General features: G+C 38.4%; 1 protein-coding gene across 2 annotated transcripts in view; it reads right to left on the bottom strand.

Moving 5' to 3' along the window:
• Positions 1 to 21665, bottom strand: part of KLHL8 (kelch like family member 8) — a 57253-nt gene extending 35588 nt beyond the window's left edge. The window contains exons 1-2 of one of the 2 annotated variants that reach the window (XM_044224567.1): positions 21493 to 21665; positions 3451 to 3551 (exon numbers count right to left, since the gene is read on the bottom strand). The gene's annotated coding sequence lies outside the window, so the exon portion shown is untranslated. The remainder of the gene's footprint in view (positions 1 to 3450; positions 3552 to 21492) is intronic. The other variant, XM_044224568.1, reaches the window with a different exon arrangement.
• Between the last annotated feature and the right edge of the window lie 720 nt (positions 21666 to 22385).

Genomic DNA, 22385 nt, shown 5'->3' with positions numbered 1-22385 from the left:
GAATTTCAGTAACATATTAATAGTAGGGGACTCAAACACCCTTACTTATATTAATGGATAGATCATCCAGACAGAAAATCAACAAGGCAACAGCAGCTCTGAATGACACACTGGATCAGACAGATGTATTCAGAACATTCCATCCCCAAACATTCAGATGTATTCAGAACATTCCATACCAAAACAGTGGAATAATGAATGGGCTTATCTGGAAATCAAAGAGGAAATCACAAAATACATAGAGACAGACTAGACAGCAGCAGCAGGCATAGAGCTCCTTAGATGCCATGGCTTCAACAGTATGGTAGCTCCCACCAATTGTGAGTGTCACCAGCCTCTCCCCCAGGAGGCCACTAGCAGTCCACTACCCCTGCTCCTCCATAACTATGTGCTTACTGAAAGTGTGTAATCAAAACTGCCAGGATGTCAGAGGAAATGCAACAGGACTCAGTGGACTGTGCTGCTCAGACACTGAATATAGGGAAGGACACTACAACCCACATTAAGGAGTTCAACAAGAAGTAAATCCCACTTTGCACAGCATTGGGGGGAGAAATTTCAGTAGTTATGCAGCACATGAAACCAAACACTTCACCTTCTACTACCTAGGCCAAGTGACCATTCTTCTATCATATCTCGTTAAAAGTATGGACCACATCACACACCCAGTGGTCCATCCAAAAACAAAAACTGCAGCCTAAATTCTACATACCAGAGACAAATCTTCAGCCTCGTATGAGAGAACACCACAGTCTCTGAGCCTCTACCTGTGTTGTTTTGTATAGGCATTCTCTGCACAATTTTGTTATTGGCTATTAAATAAGCAAAGCAAAACAAAACAAAGGCAAATGAAAATAAAAACACAATAGTCCAAAATCTTTGGGATGCAACAAAAACTGTTCTAAGAAGGAAGATTATACCTGTATAGGTTAACCTCAAGAAGCAAGAAAAATCACAATAAAAAACCTAACCTTTCACCTAAAGGAACTAGAAAAAGAAGAACAAAGCCCAAAACCATAGAAGGAAGGAAATAATAATGATTAGAGCAGAAATGAAATAGAAGCCCACCCCCCAAAATCAATAAAACCAGCAGTTGGTTCTTTGAAAAGATCAGTAAAATTTATAAACCCTTAGCCAGACTTACCAAAAAAGAAAAAAGAAGAAGCAAGTAAAATCAGAAATGAAGGAAAAAAATAATTAATACCACAGACGTTCAAAGGATTGTAAGAGAGTATTAGGAAAATTATATGCCAATAAACAAGAACAACCTACAAGAAACAACCTATAAGAAATGGATAAATTCCTAGAAACATACCTTGCAAAGTTGAATCAGGGAGTATTATAAAATTTGCATAGACTGACTACTGGCAATCAAATTAAATCAGTAATCAAAAAGCTCCCCAAAATACAAAGTCCGGGACCAGATGGTTTCAGAGCTGTTTTCTACCGAATATTTAAAGAAGAATTAGTACCTATTCTTCTCAAACTATTCCAAAACATAGGAGAGGAAGGAAAGCTTTCAAATTTATTCTAAATGGCCAGCATTGTCCTGACACCAAAAAAAGAGACACTACAAGAAAAAGAAAACTATAGGCCAATATCTTTGATGAACATACATATACACCTATGATGAAGTTTAACGTCTGTTAGACACAGTAAAAGAGTAACAACAACAAATATAAAACAATTATAACAATATATGGTAATAAAAGTTATGTGAATGTGTCTCTCAAAGTATCTTATTGTACTATACCCACAGTTCTTTGATGTGAGATGACAGAATGCCTACACAAGATGAAGTGAGATACATGACACAGGCATTACAATATACTGTTAGGCTACAACTAACCTGATGATATGTCAGCAGGATCATCTGCTTCTGAACAGCAGGTGACCTCACAAAACTGAAATGGCAGGAAATGAAGCCATGGATAAAGGAGGGGGGGGGGACTACCCTACTCTGAAATGTACAAACCTTGCCTGGGTTTTAATAGACCCCATTAACCAATCACCATGCCCCTATAATCCCTAAACATCTATTATGGGCAATGTGCCAGACTTATCTAGCTTTCAGTGTCAATTTCAAACTGATGTATGTAGTTTAAACTGCTCATCCTGGCATTCATTGTTCTGATTCCAACTTATCTTCTAGTCTTTCCCTCCATTAATTTTGACATAAAGTAGGGGAAAGAAGGGGAAAGGCTACTTACTAAACCATTATGTGTCACGTATTTTGTCAGAAATCTTATATAAACTTTCTCATTTAAGCATCCTGAATACATTATAGATGGCCTAAACATCCCGGACTTGCCCAAAGCAACATAGTGGAACATGGGAGCTAGGATTTCAATTCAGCTCTGATTAAGCCCATTCTTTTTCTATTAAGTCAGACATCACTATTCCATTTTTCTCAAATATATGTGCAAGTACTCAAGCTATTTCTTTTTTTAAAATTTTTTTATTCAAGCTATTTCTTCCGAGGGAATAATGTATAGGCCCAACTTAAACATTTCTGAATTGCATGAAGCCTTCTCTAAATTCTCCCAGTGGGGTGTGATCACCTTTCTATGAACCCACATAGTACAATGTATTTCTCTAATTTCATTCCTTTTGTATTCTAGACTTGTCTACTTAATACAGTGTTAAATCTCAGAGAAATGTATCTTAATAATATCTATGTATCTTGCCCACATGAGCCTGGGCCATAAGTGATTAAGTCAATATGAATTTTGTGGGCTGTATATTTTTCCCCCAATATAAAAGAACTGAGTCAATTTCTTCATTATTGGTTAAGCTATTGAGTCTTCTTTCATCCAGAACTTTCATCATACCATATTTTGTGCCTTAAGAGTCTAAGTATTAGGATGGCAAGCATTACTAATATGTTACTTCTAAATTTCACTGTTTACATACATACAATTCAAAACTATCATACACATTTTCCCTTATATCAAACCAACATAGTTTGTTTAGTGAAAGGCTTTACTTATTACTGTTGTCTCAAAACCATTTCCTTCGTCAGAGGATTGTTCTATGAAAAGGGCATTAATATTCATCTTTATCAAGATATTTTTACATTGATATCAGATATGGGCAAGACACAACAGCTCAAAAATTTCTATACCAAATTCTCTTAAAATGGTCTGTTCAAAGAATGCAATGTCTGTCCTCAACTTTTTAAACAAATTTATCATATATAAATGAAATAGGAAGACAAGATCGGGAAAAGAATATTTACCCGGACATTTCACTCTTCTACCGAAGATTTGGGGACTCATAAAGACTGTATTAAGTGAAAGTAAAACTCAATCTAACCCAAAATATTTTTTAAAATGTATCTGAGGTTCTGACCCTTAGGAGGAAAAAATAGACTACTCCCCCTCCCCCACTATATTAAGAAGTTTTAAAAAAGAAAAAAAGATGATACATGCAGGTCTGTTTCTATCATACCATAGTGTATTTTGACACTGAAGCAGACAGGAAGTGAGACCATTTTTTTTGGTGTTCCTCTTAAGTGCTAGCAAAGTCATTATCAATCAACAAAATAAATTCTGAAAAAAAAAAAAAAATACTTCAACCAGAAGCAGATAGGTTTTACTGGTTCAGTGCAGAGAATACATAATGAAACTAATGTGTTTTTACATTTAAACATGCCTTACAATGAATTTCAAAAAACAAAGCTTCCCGCAAAAGCATAACGAAACTACGTTAAGACACTCTATTCTCCTTTTTCTAATTTCTTTGTACTTATAATCCGTATCACATATTAGCATGTACTATCAATATATAATACCATTACATACAACATTGCTTTAACTCATACTCATTGTTCTCATAGCTTAAGTCTTTGTCAGCAGAGTGACTTTTACACTACACATTAATCAGAACGGTACTAAGTAGAAAGAGGAACTCCAAATGACACTGAGGCAGTACCTACTACAGGGCGCAATGGTACTCTTAGACTCATTCTTCTTTTGTTTTGTTTTTTTTTTAACCGAGGTATAGTTGGCATACATATTATAGGTGCACAATATAGTGATTCAATAGTTCTACACATTAGGCAATGCTCACCACAGTAAGTGTAGTTACCATATGTCACGCAAAGTTATTACATTATTGACTATATGCCCTATACTATACTTTTCATTCTTGTGATTTATTTTATAACTGGAAATTTGTACCTCTTGATTTCCTTCACCTATTTCACCAATTCCCTGCTCCCAACCTTACCTCTGGCAACCACTATCTTGTCCTCTGTATTTAAGAGTCTCTTTAGTTTTTTGTTTGTTCATTTGTTTTTTCGATTCCCAAAATAAATGAAATCATATGGTATATGTCTTTTCCTAATTGATTTTACTTACCATTTACTTAACATAATATCCTCTAGGTCACAAGATTTTATTCTTTATTATGGCTGAGTAATATTCTACTGTACTTATACCACATCTTTATTCACTTGCTGTTGATAGACACTAGGACTGCTTCCATATCATGGTTATTGTAAATAATGCTGCAATAAACATAGTGCTCCATAGGTATTTACATTTTTCATTTTTTACAGAACCTCCATACTGTTTTTCATAGTAGCTGTACCACTTTATATTACCAACAGTGTATAAGACTTCTCTTTTCTTCATAACCTTGCAAAACCTTTTTTTTTTTTTAAGATTTATTTTAGAGAGAGAGCACATGTGTGTACATGGGGTTGGGGGGGCAGAGAGAGAAGGACAGAGTCCCAAAAAGACTCTGTGCTCAGTATGGAGCCCGAATTGGGGCTCAATCTCATAATGCTAAGATCACAATCGTAGCCAAAACTTAGAGTCACACACTTAACAAACTGCACCATCCAGGAGCCCCTTATTTCTTGTCTTTTTGATAATAGCCATTCTGACAGGTATGAGGTGATACTGCATTCCAGTTTTAATTTGCATTTTTCTGATAGCTAATAATATTGAGCATCTTTTTATGTGCCCATTAGCCATCTTTCTTCTTTGGACAAACATCTATCCAGGTCCTCTCCTTGTTTTTCATATATGGTCTTTATTATATTAAGATATGTTCCCTCTAAACCCACCTTGTGGAGTTTTTATCATGAACGAATATTGCATTTTGTTAAGTGCTCTTTCTGCATCTATTGATATGATTTTTATCTTTCCTCTTGTTAATGTGATACATTACATTGATTAAGTAGTGAATATTGAACCAATCTTATATCCCTGGAAAAAAATCTCACTTAATTGTGGTGAACAATCCCTTTAATGTAATGTTGAATTTGGTTTGCTAATATTTTATTGAGGACTTTTGCATCTATGTTCATCAGAGTTACTGGCCTATGATTTCTTTTTTTGTGGAGTCTCTGTCTTGGTAAAATAAATTTGGGAGTACTCCTTCCTCTTCTAGTTTTTGGAATAATCTGATAAGAACAGGTACTAATTCTTCTTCAAACATTTGGTAGAATTCAGGTGTTTGGGAAACCACCTGGTCCTGGACTTTTGTTCATTGGGAGTTTTATAACCAATTCAATTTTGTTACTAGTAACCAGTCTGTTCAGATTTCTATTTCTTCCTAATCCAGTCTTGGAAGATTGTGCTTCTAGAAATTACCATTTCTTCAAGTTGTCCAATTTGTTTTCATAGTAGTCTATTATAGTCCTTTGTACTTCTGTGGTGTTGGTTGTAACCTCTTCTTCATTTCTGATTTTAAATACTCGAGCCCTCTTTTTTCTTTATGTTTTCAAAGAACCAGTTCTTAGTTTCTTTGATCATTTCTACCATTTTTTAAGGTCTCTATTTCAGGGGCCCCTGGGTGGCTCAGTCATTAAGTGTCTGCCTTCAGCTCAGGTTAGGATCCCAGAGTCCTGGGATTGACCCCCCCATGAGGCTTCCTGTTCAGCAGGAAATCTGCTTCTTCCTCTCCCACTTCCCCCCGTTTGTACCCTCTCTCGCTGTCTCTGTCAAATATAAAATCTCTAAACAATAACAACAAAAAAAGTCTCTATTTCATTTATTTCTGCTCTGATCTTTGTTATTTTTTTTTTTTCTACTAATTTTGGGCTTTGTTCTTCTTCTAGTTCCTTTAGGTATAAGGTCACATTGTTTGAGACTTTTCTTGTTTCTTGAAATAGGCCTTCACCACATACCAGAGAATTTGCATTGTGCTTCCATTTTCATTTGTCTCCAGGTATATTTTAATTCCCTTTTTTATTTCTTCATTGACCCATTAGTTGTTTAGTAGCAGGTTGTTCAGCATCCATGTTTATGTTTTTGCAAGTGGTTTTTTTTGTAATTAATTTCTAGTTTCATACCATTATGGTGAGAAAAGATGCTTGATGATTGCAACCTTCTTAAGTATATTGATAATTGTTTTGTAACCTAACATGATCTATCCTGGAAAATGTTCCATTTGCACTTTTAAAGAATGTACTCTGCCCTTTTTGGATGGAATGTTGTATGTATATATATTAAGACCATCTGGTCTAATGTGTTGTTCAAAACCACTGTTTCCTAATGAAAATTATCTGTCCCCTGATGTAAGTAGGGTTTTAAAATTCCCTACTCTTATTGTATACTGTCAACTTCTCCTTTTATGTATGTTAATATTTGCCTTACATATTTAAGTGATCCTATGTTGGATACATAGATATTCATAATTATTATATCTTCTTGTTGGATTGATTTTATCATTATGTAATATCCTTCTCTGTCTCATTACAGTCTTTGTTTTAAAGTCTATTTTGTTTGATATAAGAATTGCTACTCCTAAAAAAAAAAAAAAGAATTGCTACTCCAGCTTTCCTACGTCCATTTTCACAGAATATATATGTGTGTGTATACATAGACACACATATATATGTGTATATATATTTTAAGATTAATTTATTTGAGGAGTGCCTTGGTGGCCCAGCCAGTTAGGCATTCAAATCTTGTGAGCCCCACATGGGGCTCTGCACTCGTGGGAAGTCTACTTTTTGCCTTCTTCCCTTCCCCCTCCCCCTGCTTACAGACTCTCTATCTAAAATAAATAAATAAATCTTAAGGAAAAAAAAAGATTTGAGAGAGAGATTGAGAGATGCCCCTACGTGGAGTATCTTTTTGCATCCCTTCACATTCAGTCTGTATGCATCTTCACGTCTGAAATGAGTCTCTTGTAGCAAACAGATCAGTCTTGACTCATTATTCAGTCACCCAATGACTTTATGGAACATTTAGTTCATTTGCATTTAAAATAACTATGGATAGGGGCGCATGGGTGGCTCAGCAGGTTGAGCAGCCAACTCTTGGTTTCAGTTCAGGTCATGATCTTGGGGTCGTAAGATCAAGCCCTATGTTAGGCTCTGTGCTCAGCATGGAGTCTGCCTGTCCCTCTCCCTCCCTCTGCTCCTTCCCCAATCTGCACGTGAGCACTCTCATAAATAAATAAAATCTTAAGAAAAAAAAATGACTACTGATAGATACGTACTTATTGTTGTACTTATTATGTACTCTTTGTTGTTTTCTGGTTGTTTTTATAATTCTTCACTTGCTTTCTTCCCTTGTGATTTTTTTTTTAAAAGATTTTATTTATTTATTTGACAGAGAGAAAGATCACAAGTAGGCAGAGAGGCAGGCAGAGAAAGAGGGGGAAGCAGGCTCTCTGCTGAGGAGAGAGCCCGATGCGAGGCTCGATCCCAGGATGCTGAGATCATGACCTAAGCCGAAGGCAGCGGCTTAACCCACTGAGCCACCCAGGCGCCCCTTCCCTTGTGGTTTGATGACATTCTTCAATTGTATGACTGGATTCCTTTATCTTTAGTGTATCCATTATATGATTTTGATTCGTGGTTACCTTGAAGTTCATATTTAACATCCTGTGCATATAGTGGTCTATTTTAAGTTGACAGTCACTCTAAAACCATAAAAAACCATAAAAACTATACTTTTATTCTCCCCCTTCCATGTTTTATACTTATAAGTGACTGAACTACTATATTTACTATATGTTTGACTTTACTAGTAGAATTCTTTTCTTTTCATGATTTTCTTATTTCTAGTTTTGGCTCTTTTTCCACTTAAAAATTCCCTTTAAAATTTCCTGTAAGGCCAATTTAGTGGTAATGAATTCCAAATTTTGTTTGGAAAACTCTTTAATTCTCTTTCAGTTCTGAATGATCTTGCTGGGTAGCATATTCTTGGTTATAGGTTTTTTCTTTTGGCACTTTGAATATACCATGCTACTCTCTTATGGCCTGAAAAGTTTCTGCTAAAAAAATCAACTGATGGCCTTAGGTTTCCCTAGTTGCTTTTCTCTTGCTTTTAAGACTCTCTTTATTTTTAACTTTCGATGTTTTAATTAGTATATGTCTTGGTGTGGACCTCTTTGGGTTCATCAAGTTTAGGGTTCTTTGTACTTCCTGGACCTGGATGCCTGTTTCCTTCCTCAGGTTGGAGAAGTTTTCAGCAATCATTCCTACAAATAAGTTCTCTGCCACTTTCTCTCTCTCTGCTTTCTGGAGCCCCTATAAAGCAACCGTCAGTATGCATTATATTTTCCAGAGGTCCCTGAACATTCGTTCATTCATTCATTCATTCATTTATTTGCTGTTCAACTTGGATGATTTCCACTCCCCTACCTTCCACATCACTGACCCATTCTTCTGCATCTTCTAATTTGCTATTGATTTCCTCTAGCGTCTTCTTTATTTCAGTTATTATACCCTTCAGCTTTGATTGATTCTTTCTTATATTCTCTGTTGAAATCCTCGCTCAGTTCATTTACTCTTCTCTCAAATCTGTCAAGCATGTTTATGACCATTAGTTTGAATTCTGTATCAGGTAGATTGCTCACCTGTTTCACTTAGTTCTTTTTCTGAGGTTTCTCTCTCTCTCTCTCTCTCTTTTTTTTTTTTTTTTAACATATTCCTCTCACCCCTCATATTGTCTGTCTGTGTCAAGTGGATCAGATATGTCTTCTTGTCTTGAAAGTAGTGGACTTGTGTGGAGGACTTCTTACATGGCCTAGTAGAACAATCCCACCCCTGGTCACCAGAAGCAGGCACTCCAGAGGTTTCACCTGTGTGGGCTGCATGTGCCCTCCTATTGTTACTGGGCCATGACTGCTGCAAGTACACTGGTGGGTGGGCTGGCCCTCACCTGGATGAGTACATTGACCAGCCTCATCTACCACAGACACACTGATGAGCAGGACTGGCCCCTAGTACAGCTGGCTGAATGGCCTAGCTGCAGCTACTATGGGCATGCTGGTGGGTGGGGTTAGCCCCTGGTACAGATGACTAGAGGCTTAGCTGCAACTGTTTGGGGAGTGCTGGTGGGCAGGAATCACTTGGGAAGAGCTGCCTGCTGGGTATGAGGGGGCAGTAATTGCTTTGGGGGAAGGAGAAGGGGGAAATGATACCTGCCAGCACTTTTACTCTCAGAGAAAGTTCTTACGCATCTTACACCTCTCAACCTCTCCAGCATATTCACTAAAATTAGTCAATAAATCTTCTTCATATATATGCTAGGCATTTTTCAAACTGCTTTCTCTGTGCTGGGTCTGAGAGAGAGTCATATAGGTGCTGGCCCTTTAAAAGGAGAGTCTCTGTTCCCTATAGCCCTCCAGATCATCTACAGATAAGCCCTGTTGATTTTCTTTCTTTTTTTAAAATTTTATTTTTTCAGTGTTCCAAGAGTCATTGTTTATGCAACACACCCAGTGCTCCATGCAATATGTGCCCTCCTTAATACCCACCACCAGGCTGATTTTCAAAGCCAGATATTATGGAGGCTCAGTTTCTCAGTACAGATCTCCAGGGGGTGGGGTACCCAGTGTGGGGCTTGATCTCTTCATTCCTCAAGGAGGACCTCCTTGTGATATCTCTTCCACTGTGCAGAGGTTTGGTTCCCAGCCATATCCCTGCCCTTCCTACCCTTCTCAATGTGATCTTTTCTTTAATGTCTTAAGCTGTGGAAGAGCTGTTCTGTTAGTCCTCAGGTCATTTTCAAAGGGAATTGCACTTTATGTAGTTGTACCCTGATGTGTCCATGGGAGGGGTGTTCAGAATTCTCCTACTCTGTCATCTTCCCAACCTCCTGTTCTAGAAAGTCTAGATTCATTCTTCTTTAAAATAACTGTAGTCTGTACTTTCTAGGATTTAGTTAGGTGAAGATTTTAAGATGATACAAAATATTACATTCTATACAGTATCTGACAGGCTATACTCATTATTTCATTTCTATTTACAAAAGCAAAGAATAGAGATTTTATATTTTGAATCAAGCAGTCCAAAAGAAAATACACTGTGCCAATAACCAAAGGAAAAGCTGCTGTTTGACAAACTGGATTACAGTTACAATAGTTCCTACTTAGTCAAGATATATATGACTTCTAACAATTTAGTGCTGTGATTTAAAACCTGTTTTTCTTAGCATTACCATATATTAGATACAACTGTTAACAAAGTCTGTTAAATACTAGTGTCATTTACAGAGACTATAAATATTTTCACTGCATTGAATACTTTGTAAGCTATTTCTATTTTGGAATCTGCTTTATTAATAAGGCCAACTATTAACATTTCACTACCATAATCATTTGTTTGAACTGGATTACATAATTTATAGTCATAATCACTGGGAAGTCTAGTATTAAGTAGTAAAAAAAATTTATTTTATTTTTAAAGATTTATTACTTTTAGCAGAGTGGAGGGGCAGAGGAAGAAAGAATCTTTAGCAGGCTCCACACAAAACATGGAACCCCATGTAGGCCTTGGTCCCACAACCCTGAGGTCACAACCTAAGCCAAAACCGAGCCAAAACCAAGAGTTGGGACACTTAAACAACTGTACCACCTAGGCACCTCTAAGAAATAAAAAAAATTTTAAGAAGATTTGAATTTCACCTAAGTATGTGAACAACATGTATGAACTCTCTCTTAGGTAGTGACTCTATTACTTATTAGTTTTGTTTAAGAATGTCACAGAAATCACAGGAGTGTATCTAAAGATAAAAAATGGTAATTATTTGAATCAAAATTATATATCTACCAAAAAATAAATTGACCAGTAAATTGTTTCTATGTATGAAAAGATAATTCCCATTCAATATCTGAAATGAAACAAAAAACACGAAGCTAGAAATAATTACTTACTTAGAGAAAGCTAGGCTTGTCAGGCACAGTCCCTCTTAGTACAGTAGACTGCTAATTTTATATTGGGTTTAGGAGGAAACTGGATTTTCAGCAGCTTCAAAACATGGTTACCGGAAGGGCTACCATTTACTGGGTGGCTTGCAAAATCCTGTTCATTAAAGCAGGTAGTTGTTGATTGACGACACGGACTTAAAAACAATTCTATAGAACTGTTATTTACTCAGTAAATGACTCAAATCAGTTTTAAAACTGCTGTTAGCATGGCTACACAAGAGCTAGTCTTCTCCTAGGAGTGTGGAAACTTTCTTTCATTTTCAGAAGGTAAGTACATAAACCAACACACACAAACATATACATACTGTATATGTAAATCATATGGTTTTATAATCACATTTCAAGAAATTGCAATAAAAAATAGAAATATTGTCACTGTTAAGGGGAAATACTACTTGTCTTACAATACATTCATTTAATCAGTCAGTCATCACATCTTATATACCCCAGGTTATGTTAATTCAAAGAGGAATATGAAAAGCAACAAACAAGTGCTTTTTTTTTTTCAAAGATTTTATTTATTCATTTGACAGACAGAGATCACAAGTAGGCAGAGGCAGGCAGAGAAAGAGGAAGGCAAGCAGGCTCCCTGCTGAGCAGAGAGCCCAATGCAGGGCTTGATCCCAGGACGCTGAGATTGTGACCTGAGCCAAAGGCAGAGGCTTTAACCCACTGAGCCACCCAGGCGCCCCAACAAGTGCTTTATAGCAGTGCTATTCAAAATGAGTTGGTCCACAATTTTTTTTTTTTTACAGGTCTGCAATGAGGTAAGTACAAAAATGGAGTGTTTAGAAACTCTTACAGGAAATTTATATTTGACAGAATAAATTGATGCTCTTTGAATCTGAAAATTTGAAGTCTATATTTTGAAAAATTGAAGTTTATATTCTGTGCATCCATTTCTTTTAATTTTTCTAGTAATTAGTCTTTGTTGTCTTTTATAAAAATTTCAGTCACAAACTGGTCTTTCACCACAAAGAGAAGCACTACTTCAGAAGACTCAGAAAGTTAGATAGCCACAATAGATGAGGGTGTTATATTTTGCTATGAGGATACAGGCAAAAAGAATGTGTATCACAAAATATCAAGTAAGTAAATACCTGCATCAAAATTGGAAGACTGGTGACAAAACTGGAAGAATGATGACAAAACACATTTAAAGGCTGCATCATCTGTCCACTAAGGGGCAGTAAGAGATTATGTTGTAAGAAAAAATAAAAAACAAAACAAAAAAAGAACACAAATGACTCTGAGATAAAAATTGCTTCAAAAGAATCAGATTCTAAATGTGAAGAAATTTCGGGGGTGCCTGGGTGGCTCAGTGGGTTGGGCTGCTGCCTTTGGCTCGGGTCGTGATTTCAGGGTCCAGGAATCGAGTCCCACATCGGGCTCTCTGCTCAGCGGGGAGCCTGCTTCCCTCTCTCTCTCTCTTCCTGCCTCTCTGTCTACTTGTGATCTCTCTCTGTAAAATAAATAAATAAAATCTTAAAAAAAATTTTTTTCGGAACACCTTAACCTCTCTATTTCTACTATTTTCCTTTAAAAGAAAATGCATACACAAAAAGGTTATCTAAGATAAGTCTCCCCTAAAAAAAGATGATTAAGACATGACATAATTCCTACCATTAATGAGCCTGAATCATCCAGTTGGGACAAAACAGATAATAATAATAATGTGGTAAAGGCAATAGCAAAGAGTAATGCTGGATATTATGGGAGAACCCAAACTAGCCTGGAAGATCAAGACTCCCCACTGAATGTGAAAGCTCCCAGGTACTCAAAATTCCCATACCACTCTACCCAACAAAGTTTCATACATTCTATTTCCTCAGTTCCTCTCATACTGTTGGCCCTGCTTCTCCAGCAATATCATTTTAGTCCCAGGCCTCATCATCTCACAGCTATGAGTATAGCCTCCCAAACAGCCTGTTCTCTCACCAGGGCATCCTTCCTACTGCTGCCAGTTATCATTCCCAAATTAAAATCAGATCATAGCACCTCAATGCTTTTAAAAAAATAAAATCCATGAATAATGTTAAAAAATTCCATGAATAATGTAAAAGTAAGGAGAAAGAAAACTGGATACAAGATCTTATGATCTCTATTTTATAAAGATGCATATGTGGTAGATTTCCAACCACAGGATGGTTCCAACAGCAACTGCTGTTTTGGAATCAATTAATGAAATGATTCCAAAAGTCTTTATTTATTATAGAAAAATCTGTGGAGGAAAACAAGAAAACCTAAGTTTAAAGTGGGTCACCGAAATTTACGGAATGGGTCATATACAGTATATTCCCAAAAGTTCTTCAAATTCTAAGAATGAAAGGGAAATGACTAAATATTTACTGTTATTATAGCTACAGTGCCTGTTTTAGCTAGGTTAAATATTCTTTTAGGTCATAAACATTTTGTAATGCTTTAATGTCCCTTATATAATGACCATAAGATACAATTACTGATTTTATAGAACTTAAAAAAAGGTAGTATGGGGCACCTAGCTGGCTCAGTCTGGAAGAGCATGTGACTCTTGATCTTGTGGTTATGAGTTCAAGCCCCATGTTCAGTGTAGAGGACGTCAATGAATAAATTAAAACTTTAAGAAATAAAAATAGGGGTGTGCCTGGGTGGCACAGTCAGTTAAATGTCCCACTCTTGATTTTGGCTGAAGTTGTGATCTTGGGGTTATGAGACAGAGCTCAGTGACAGGCTCCACGCTCAGCAGAGTCTGCTTGAGATTCTCTCTCCCTCTCTCTCTGCCCCTCCCACTTGTGCACTCTCACTTTCTCTCTCTAGAATAAATCTTAAAAATAAAATAAAAATAAAAAATAAAAAGAGGTAGTATGGTATACCAGATAAAACAGTGACTTAGGTATCAGGATAATTGGATTTTAACTAGCTACATTTTTGCGAAGTTACTTCATCTCTCCAAATCTGTTTCTTCATTTATAAAAGAACAGGATTGATAAGTCATGGATCAGTAATTCTTTTCTGTGAAGGGCCAAACAGTAAACTTTCTAGGCTTTGTGGGTCATATAGTCTCTTTCATGACCACTCAACTATGCCATAGTAGTACGAAAGCAGCCAGAGACAATATGTAAAGAAATAAGTGTGTCTGTGTTCCAATAAAACTTTATTTACAGAAGTGAGAGCAAGCTGAGTTTGGCCTATAAAACCCTAGCTTTAGGTAATCACTGTTTACTTCTAAAATATAAGAGTATTTTTTTTTTTTTCTGTTTAAAATTCCTGGGGCGCCTAGGTGGCTCAGTCACTAAGCGTCTGCCTTCAACTCAGGTCACAATCCCAGGGTCCTGAGATCAAGACCTGCATTGGGCTCTTCCTCAGGGGGGACCTGCTTCTCCCTCTCCAACTCCCCCTGCTTGTATTCCCTCTCTTGCTATCTCTCTCTCTTGTCAAATAAATAAATAATCTTAAAAAATATATAATTCCTAAGCTGTTATCTTATTATATATATTTAAGATTTATTAAGATTTTATTTATTTGAGACAGAGATAGAGAATGAGCAGGGGGAGGGGCAAAGGGAGAGGGAGAAGCAAGTGTGGGGCTTGATCCCAGGACTCTGGGATCATGACCTGAGCCAAAGGCAGACACTTAACCAACTGAGCCACCTAGGCCCCTCTAAAGATTAATTTATTTGAGAGAGAGAGACAGAGCATGCATGCATGCAGTGGGGAAGGGCAAAAGGCAGAGAGAGAGAGAATCTCAAGGAGATTCCCCACTGAGCACAGCACCCCAAGCAGGCTCCATCCCACAGCCCTGAGATCATGACCTGAGGTGAAATCAAGAATTTAACACTTATCTGACTGAGCCACCCAGGCACCCTGTTTGCCTGGATTTTTAGAGAAATCTTTTAGCCATATCCAACAGGGCACATAAACCAGTGATTAACAGAAGACTTTAGGATCAGAAAGCTTTGGGATTCTCTATTAGCTATTAGCCTTGGACAAGTCACTTAAAATCACTTTGAGCCTCAGCTTTCTTATAAGGTTGTTCTGAAGTTTAAATGAACTAATATTAAGGAGGTGCCTGGCTACCTCAGTTGAAAGAAAAATGCAACTCTTGATCTTGGGGTTGTGCGTTTGAGTCCCATGTCAGGGGTAGAGACCACTTAAATTAGCAAAACTTTTTTTTAGAGCTTAAATGAAGTAATAATGTATAAAGTATCTAATCCTATATCTAGTATACAATAAACATTCAATCAATCAACATTATTAATTTTGTAATAACTTTACATTAATATATGACATTATATTACATATAACATATTACATAATATTACATTATTACAAATTCACTTTTTAAAATTATATGATCCTGAGACCTTGGTCAGGAACACAGTACTCCATTTTTTCCAGCAAACAAATAAAATGCTTTTTTTTTTTTTTTAAAGATTTTATTTATTTATCAGAGAGAGAGAGGGGGAGAGAGTGAACACAGGCAGACAGAGAGGCAGGCAGAGGCAGAGGGAGAAGCAGGCTCCCCGCTGAGCAAGGAGCCCGATGCGGGACTCGATCCCAAGACGCCGGGATCATGACCTGAGCCGAAGGCAGCTGCTTAACCAACTGAGCCACCCAGGCGTCCCTAAAATGCTTTATAATTATCTAAATTCAGGTGCATTTTTCACTAAAACAAAAGATGACGACTGGCTATAGTACCCCATCTTCCTCTTGTTTTGACTTTTTTTTTTTAATGACTATAGTCAGCTTTGAGTGCATATTATCTACTTACTAGCTCTATGACCTTGGTAAAGTTATATAACCTTTCATTTTTCTTCACCTGTAAGAATGTGAAAACAATAGTACCAACTGTATAGGATTGTTATAAGAATTAAATGAGTCAATAAATTGGCACATAAACCATAAAAGTAACTGCTATTATTTGAGTTAGATACTTAACATTTGTTTCTTTCAGTCCTCAGACAACCTGAACCGGTACTGTTCCTATATTTACAGCTATAGATAATGAGGTTCAGAGAAGCTAAGAAACCTACCCAAGGTCACCAGTGATTAAGTGGCAATGCCCAGGACTTAACATAGGCTTGACTGACTACAAAGCCAAAATTCACAAGGCTAAAGATGACATTAACTATATATCTCTGTATGGCATATACAAATGACTTTTAAGAACTAAAATAAGGGTATTAATAATAATCTCCCTATACAGGAAACATTTTTAAATTTTTTAAAGTTCAAGGGTAGGAAAACACACATAAAATCATAGACCTTCTGAAAATGATAGTTTTCCCATAAGTAAAATTTTTCCTGAAATGATTCCTCTTTTTAAATTATGTCCAATTAATTTAACTCAAACTTTCATTATTAAAGTATTAAGCAATCCTCAGCATTAAAGTAACTAAAGACGCAGCATAGTGATTTATCTTGTACACATAAAGTATTACTCAATGCTGGCTGGCATTCACCTCTAATTGATCTGTGAGATTTATATAGGGCTCAGACTAATTTTTTAAAAAGCAAACCTAGAGAGCCAAATACAGTTCTGTTACTTTATTCCATAAATTCCCAAGTATTGTTTTGGAACTTGAGCTTTGAAAAGCTTTGCAGTTCAAATGAAAATACTGACCAGCGGTGCCTGGGTGGCTCAGTTGGTAAGCAACTGCCTTTGGCTCAGGTCATGATCCTGGAGTCCTGGGACTGAGTCTCACATCGGGCTCCCTGCTCAGCTGGGGGATCTGCTTCTCCCTCTGACCTCTCCCTTTTCATGCACGCTCTCTCTCTCAAATAAAAAAATTAAATCTTTAAAAAGAAAAAGACAAAAAAAAAATACTGACCAATATTAAAGGGGAAAATAAAAAATACCTCAAGAAAAAAGACCAAAAGACATTACTCCACTGCACAGATTTATTCTTTTTTTTTAAGATTATTTATTTATTTGAGAGAGAGAGTGAAAGAGCAAGCATCAGAGAGGAGAGGGTCAGAGGGAGAAGCAGACTCCCTGCTGAGCAGGGAGCCTGATGCAGGACACTCCATCCCAGTACTCCAGGATCATGATCTGAGCCCAAGGCAGTTCCTTAACCAACTGAACCACCCATGCACCCCTGCATTGGTTTATTCTTAAGTTTGTGCTGCATTACCTCATTCACCTTATTCTCTTCCAGCCCTATGAATGCTACTGGTAGCTGATCCAGAAGAAAAGCTGGCTTCGTACTGTAAAGCTCCAAAGCTCAACCGAATACTAATAAGAAACATAGGGTAGTTTGATGTAGCTTCCTTCCAAACTCTTATAAGAATGAACTCAAACTTAGAACTCTAACCTAACTCTAAAATTCGCCAAATGCAAGTAAGATTAATCTTTAATGTCCTAAAATTACAATTATAATCTAATCTTCATAAGCAGATAGTCAATTTTATTTCTGAACCAGAAATTCTGAAAGTCAAAATAACCATTAATTAAGAATTAATAAAACATTACACTCTGTGCTATACAGGAAGAAATATCATATAACAACAAATACATTATGTAAATATCATAATCTAGTTTGTAAGATAAAATACTTAATTTTCTTTAGCATTTGGTGTTCTGTTGAGAAAAGAAAAAATGTTCAAATTTTAGGTTAAGGAAACCAAATTATCTTTTAGCATTTCAAAATAATATTCTTTTTTTTTTTTTAAAGATTTTATTTGTTTATTTGACAGAGATCACAAGTAGACAGAGAGGCAGGCAGAGAGAGAGAGAGAGGGAAGCAGGCTCCCTGCTGAGCAGAGAGCCCGATGCGGGACTCGATCCCAGGGCCCTGAGACCACGACCTGAGCCGAAGGCAGCGGCCCAACCCACTGAGCCACCCAGGCGCCCCTCAAAATAATATTCTAACATGCTAGATTGTATTAGGGTATCATTCCTTGTCAAGTATTCTATTGCCCATCAAGATGGGTGGGAAGGAATGGACACTATCTGCCTAAAAATAATGGTATCAATAATCAGTGGTGTCATCTCCATATATAAGCAGCAGCACTATTGTTCATATGAACATAGTATAACATTAATATCAGCCTCTAGTTCTGGAAGAAAACAGGCATTCACGGTGGTTCAAAAAAAGTCCCTAATATTAAAAATAATATGAAAAGAATGCTTGGATGGCTCAGTCTGCTAAATATCCAACTTTTTTTTTTTTTTTTTTTTTTCCAATTTTAAATATCCAACTTTGACCTCAGTTCAGGTCTTGCTCTCAGGACTGTAAGTCTGAGGGTTTTTTTTTAAGTTGAACTTCACGCTGGGTATGGAACCTACTTTAAAGATAATAATAATAATCTGCAAAATGTTTAATAAAGAAGCCTGCCTAGATAACTTATGTTAGTAGTTCTTAGAAACTTTGCTGGGGTTGTCGACGAACCTCTTCTGAACAGCTGTTGAAAGCTATGGGTCTTCTCCCCACAATGTACAGTTATACAGAGTTCAGACTCTTTTAAGACTATGGACACACCCATTGGCGTGTTAAGATCTAGGTTAAGAACCAGACAGATGAAGCAGAAATTTTCTCAAAGCACCTTTGACTCTCTTTCATAATTTCACCTCTGATTCATAAGAACCAACTAAATCACTCATAACTAGACAACAAAGTCTCCTGTAAAAACAGCCCTTAAAAAAAAAAAGTTATTTACTTAAGCAGTATTACCTGAAAATATACTGGCAGCATTTTAAAACACAACATGAAACTAGTGATATGAATAAACATTACAGTGTATTACAGTTTATAGAATAATTTCACATTATTATAACAATTAATACTTTTATTTCCCTTTTACAGCTAACAAAATGGAGGTTCAGAAAATAACTTGCCCTGGTCATACAGTCAACAAATGGAGACTTGGGATTCTATTGAGTTGTCTAGTTCCAGAACTGAGATTACTTAGTACATTCCTATATCCTAATGCTTCCACAAAAAACCCTCAAGAGAGAGAAAACAGATTAAAAAGCAAGCAAGCAAGCAAGCCTAACGGGTCACATTCTAGTGTAGATATATTTTGGCATCAATAAAGAAAAATTCGTGTATTTAAAATGTTTGATTTCCTTTCGCTTCATTGGTGAATATAAAACATGGTTTTCAGAAAAATAAATGGTCAAGCTAATGAGTTTCAGGACTGAAAAATAGGACATTTTGTTATTTTATGAGGCATTCCTTCTTATTCGTCTCATCAATTCTTAATATACAAAATAAATAACTCCTGAAAATGTAAACATAAGAAACTTAAAGTTTAAACATCCATTTTTTAAAACACAAAAACTACTAGAAACTAATTTTTAGGATGTTCAAAATATTTCTTGTAAGACATTTTTTAAATAATACTCATTTCCATTCTCTACAACTCCTAAAATTTCTTGATTTTTTTAAAAAGAGTGTCATTTGTCTAAATGCATAGGATATACAGTACCCTACTGTAAACTACAAACTTTAGGTGATAATGCTCTGTCAATGTAGACTCATTGATTGTAACAAATGTGCCATTTTTTGGTGGGCATTTTGATGGTGGGGGAGGCTGTGCCTATGTGGAGGCAGGCAGGGGTCATAGGGAGGCAGATCCTATACAGTAAATCTGTACCTTCCACTCAATTTTGCTGTGAACCTAAAACTGCCCTAAATATAAACTCTATTTTGCAAAAGGGCTGGGGCGGATGTGTCAAAATTCACCTCATTTTCTTAACAAATGAGGAAATAATTGTTTTCTAAAAATTACCCTTTGAATTAAGTTTCCTGCCAGAATACAGAACGTGCAATTATTACAGCATATATAATCATTTAAAAAACCATTAATGGTAATCTTATCAAATGCTAAAAGAATTAGTTTTAAACGTTAATATGAAAGTAAGTGCACATGTGAGTATACTTAAGACTCCTTTTTATATTTATGTTCATGTTATTTGATATTTTAAAAGGCAATGGCAATATAGCAAGGGACTAAAAGTCTAAGCGGGTCATGGGTTGACTGACAAACTAAAGGGAGTGCCTGTAAGAAGGAGGAAGAAAAGCAGGAGCCAATGAAAAAAGTCACCGCCAAGCAGTGACTGTTCCCCCAAGTCGACCCTCTGCCGGGGTCAGGATTCGAGGGAGATGCAGAAAGGGTATCCTCATAGAGTGAGCATGAAGAACAGCAAGAATGAAACAATTATCGACTTATTAGAAAGAAAAACAATGCAAATAGAAACGAAAAAGTGCAACTAGTAGATAGCATACTTGTGTCAACCCAGGTTTTTCAAGAAGCTTTCCCCAAAGTGTCTTCTAAACGTGGTAACCACCCACAGTGGCAACATTAGCATAAAGGGCCAAAAATAGTTATGCTATTACAGCAGATTAAAAGGAATACTGAGAATGGTTCAATTTCATCAAAGTCATCTGATTCAACCCTGCCCAGCGGGAGTATACATTACGTTTTACAATGCTTTTCATACCCAGGTGTGCAGACGCTACGATGGTGCAAATCCAGTAAAGGACAAGCCCGGGGCTAGAAAACTGCCAACTCTGTAGACTAACAGCCCTGCCTGAAGAAGCCAGCAAATTAACTCAGCCCACAACTGAGTGGAAGGAAGAAACAGCGGGCTCGGGCAGTAGAACAAACTCCGCGGAGCGGCTGCGCCTTCGGAAAGGGGCTGCAATTGCTGGTGTCACACCAGGAGGCACTCTTGGACAAGGTCTCCACCACCGCGGAAGGGACACCTGGCGCGGGCAGCAAACCCCCGACAGCAGCAATTCCGACCAGCAGCGAGCCCCACGGAGAGGCAAGTCCCCGACAGGCAGCGAGCCCCTCCGGCCGGCCAGTCCCGGACCCGCGACAAGCCCCCAGGGCAGGCCCGCCCCCGGCTGGCGGCGAGTCCCCGTGCCGCAGGGCCAGGAGACAGCCCACCTGCCGCGCGCCCACAGGCCCGCCGCCCTCCCCCGGCCCCGAAGCCGGCCGGCCGCCCCGCTCCTGCTGATTCCTTGCACCCCACCAAACACCTGCCTGTCCTTCTCCTCTTCGAAGGACCGAGAGCAGAGAGCCAAGGGGGCCACCGACGCGGCTGACAGAGCCAGAGGCGGGGGATTTCCTCCGGGAAATGCGACCCCGTCCCCCCTCCCCACCCCGCGCCAACCGGAGCGACGGAAAACGTGCAGCGGTTTAATGGGCCCCAAACCCTCTCAGCTGTGGAGTTTTAGTTACTGCTTGTAGGGCTGGAGTTTCCGCGAGCCGGAGGCGCAAGCCCGGGCGGCGTTAGGGTTTCGGGCTGGGGTAAGGGAGGGCTCGGCGTGAACGGACAGCATCGCACAAAGGGAAGCGAGGAGCGACGGGGAATGAGCGCAGTTACCTCGGTCCCCGGCTCGTCCCTCTGCTCGGTTTCTGCCGGCCTCGCCAAGGCTGCGGCTGCCCTGCCAGGCTCCCGCAGCCCAGAGCCTTCCCGCAGCACCCAGCGGCGCCGCACTAAGCCCCGCGCAAGCACCAGACGGACGCGCGCTCGGCTGCGCGGCCCCGTAGAGCCCCGGCCGGCGCCCGGCGTCCTCACGGCTCAGCCTCGAGAGCGGCAGCCTCTGGGGCTGCGAGCGGAGCGCGCGCCGGAGCCTGCGCACTGCACTCTGGGAGGTGTGGTTTCTGGTTACCTCCTCCCGGGGCCAGCCCCCACGTCCTCGCTGCCCCGGTTCGCTTGTGGGCGTCGGGAGTGCTCGGGCTACTAGCTGTGCGGTGCTGCGGGGGGAAGGTAGACCAGGGCCTAGGGGACGTCTTCAAAAACAGTTCTGGGTGGGACACCGCATCAGTATCTCTGAAGTTCTCCGTTTCTGCACTTCAGTGGCCATACAGAATTTAGTTTCATTTTATATCCATCAACTCGCCCTCCCGCGCGCTAAGTGTTCCTTGGGATTATATCTTTTTTAAAATGGGGGGGAGGGGGAAGACTTCCGTTTCTATTCCTGTCACTTTGCCCGCATGCTCTGCAGAGGATATACACAGCAGCTCGTGTTTATAAATACAGACTCAAAGTTTACAAACCTAAGGAAGCAGTTAATAGACCTAAGCTGACACTGCCAAAAACCATTGCTAGTAAAAATGTTGAAATAAAACAAATTTTCAATAAAGTCAGTGGAATGTGGAGGTAGGAGATTAAGAGAGCGCAAAGAAAAAAATTTTAAATGTTCTCCTAATGTGTCTTTTGTTACAACAAGCGCAAGCTTTTACAACCCCAGCAATCTTCTTCAGAATAAATCC

This window comes from Neovison vison, chromosome 11 (genome assembly GCF_020171115.1).
Source record: "Neovison vison isolate M4711 chromosome 11, ASM_NN_V1, whole genome shotgun sequence".
Taxonomy (NCBI): Eukaryota; Metazoa; Chordata; class Mammalia; order Carnivora; family Mustelidae; genus Neogale; species Neogale vison.
This window is presented reverse-complemented; position numbering and strand designations above follow the sequence as displayed.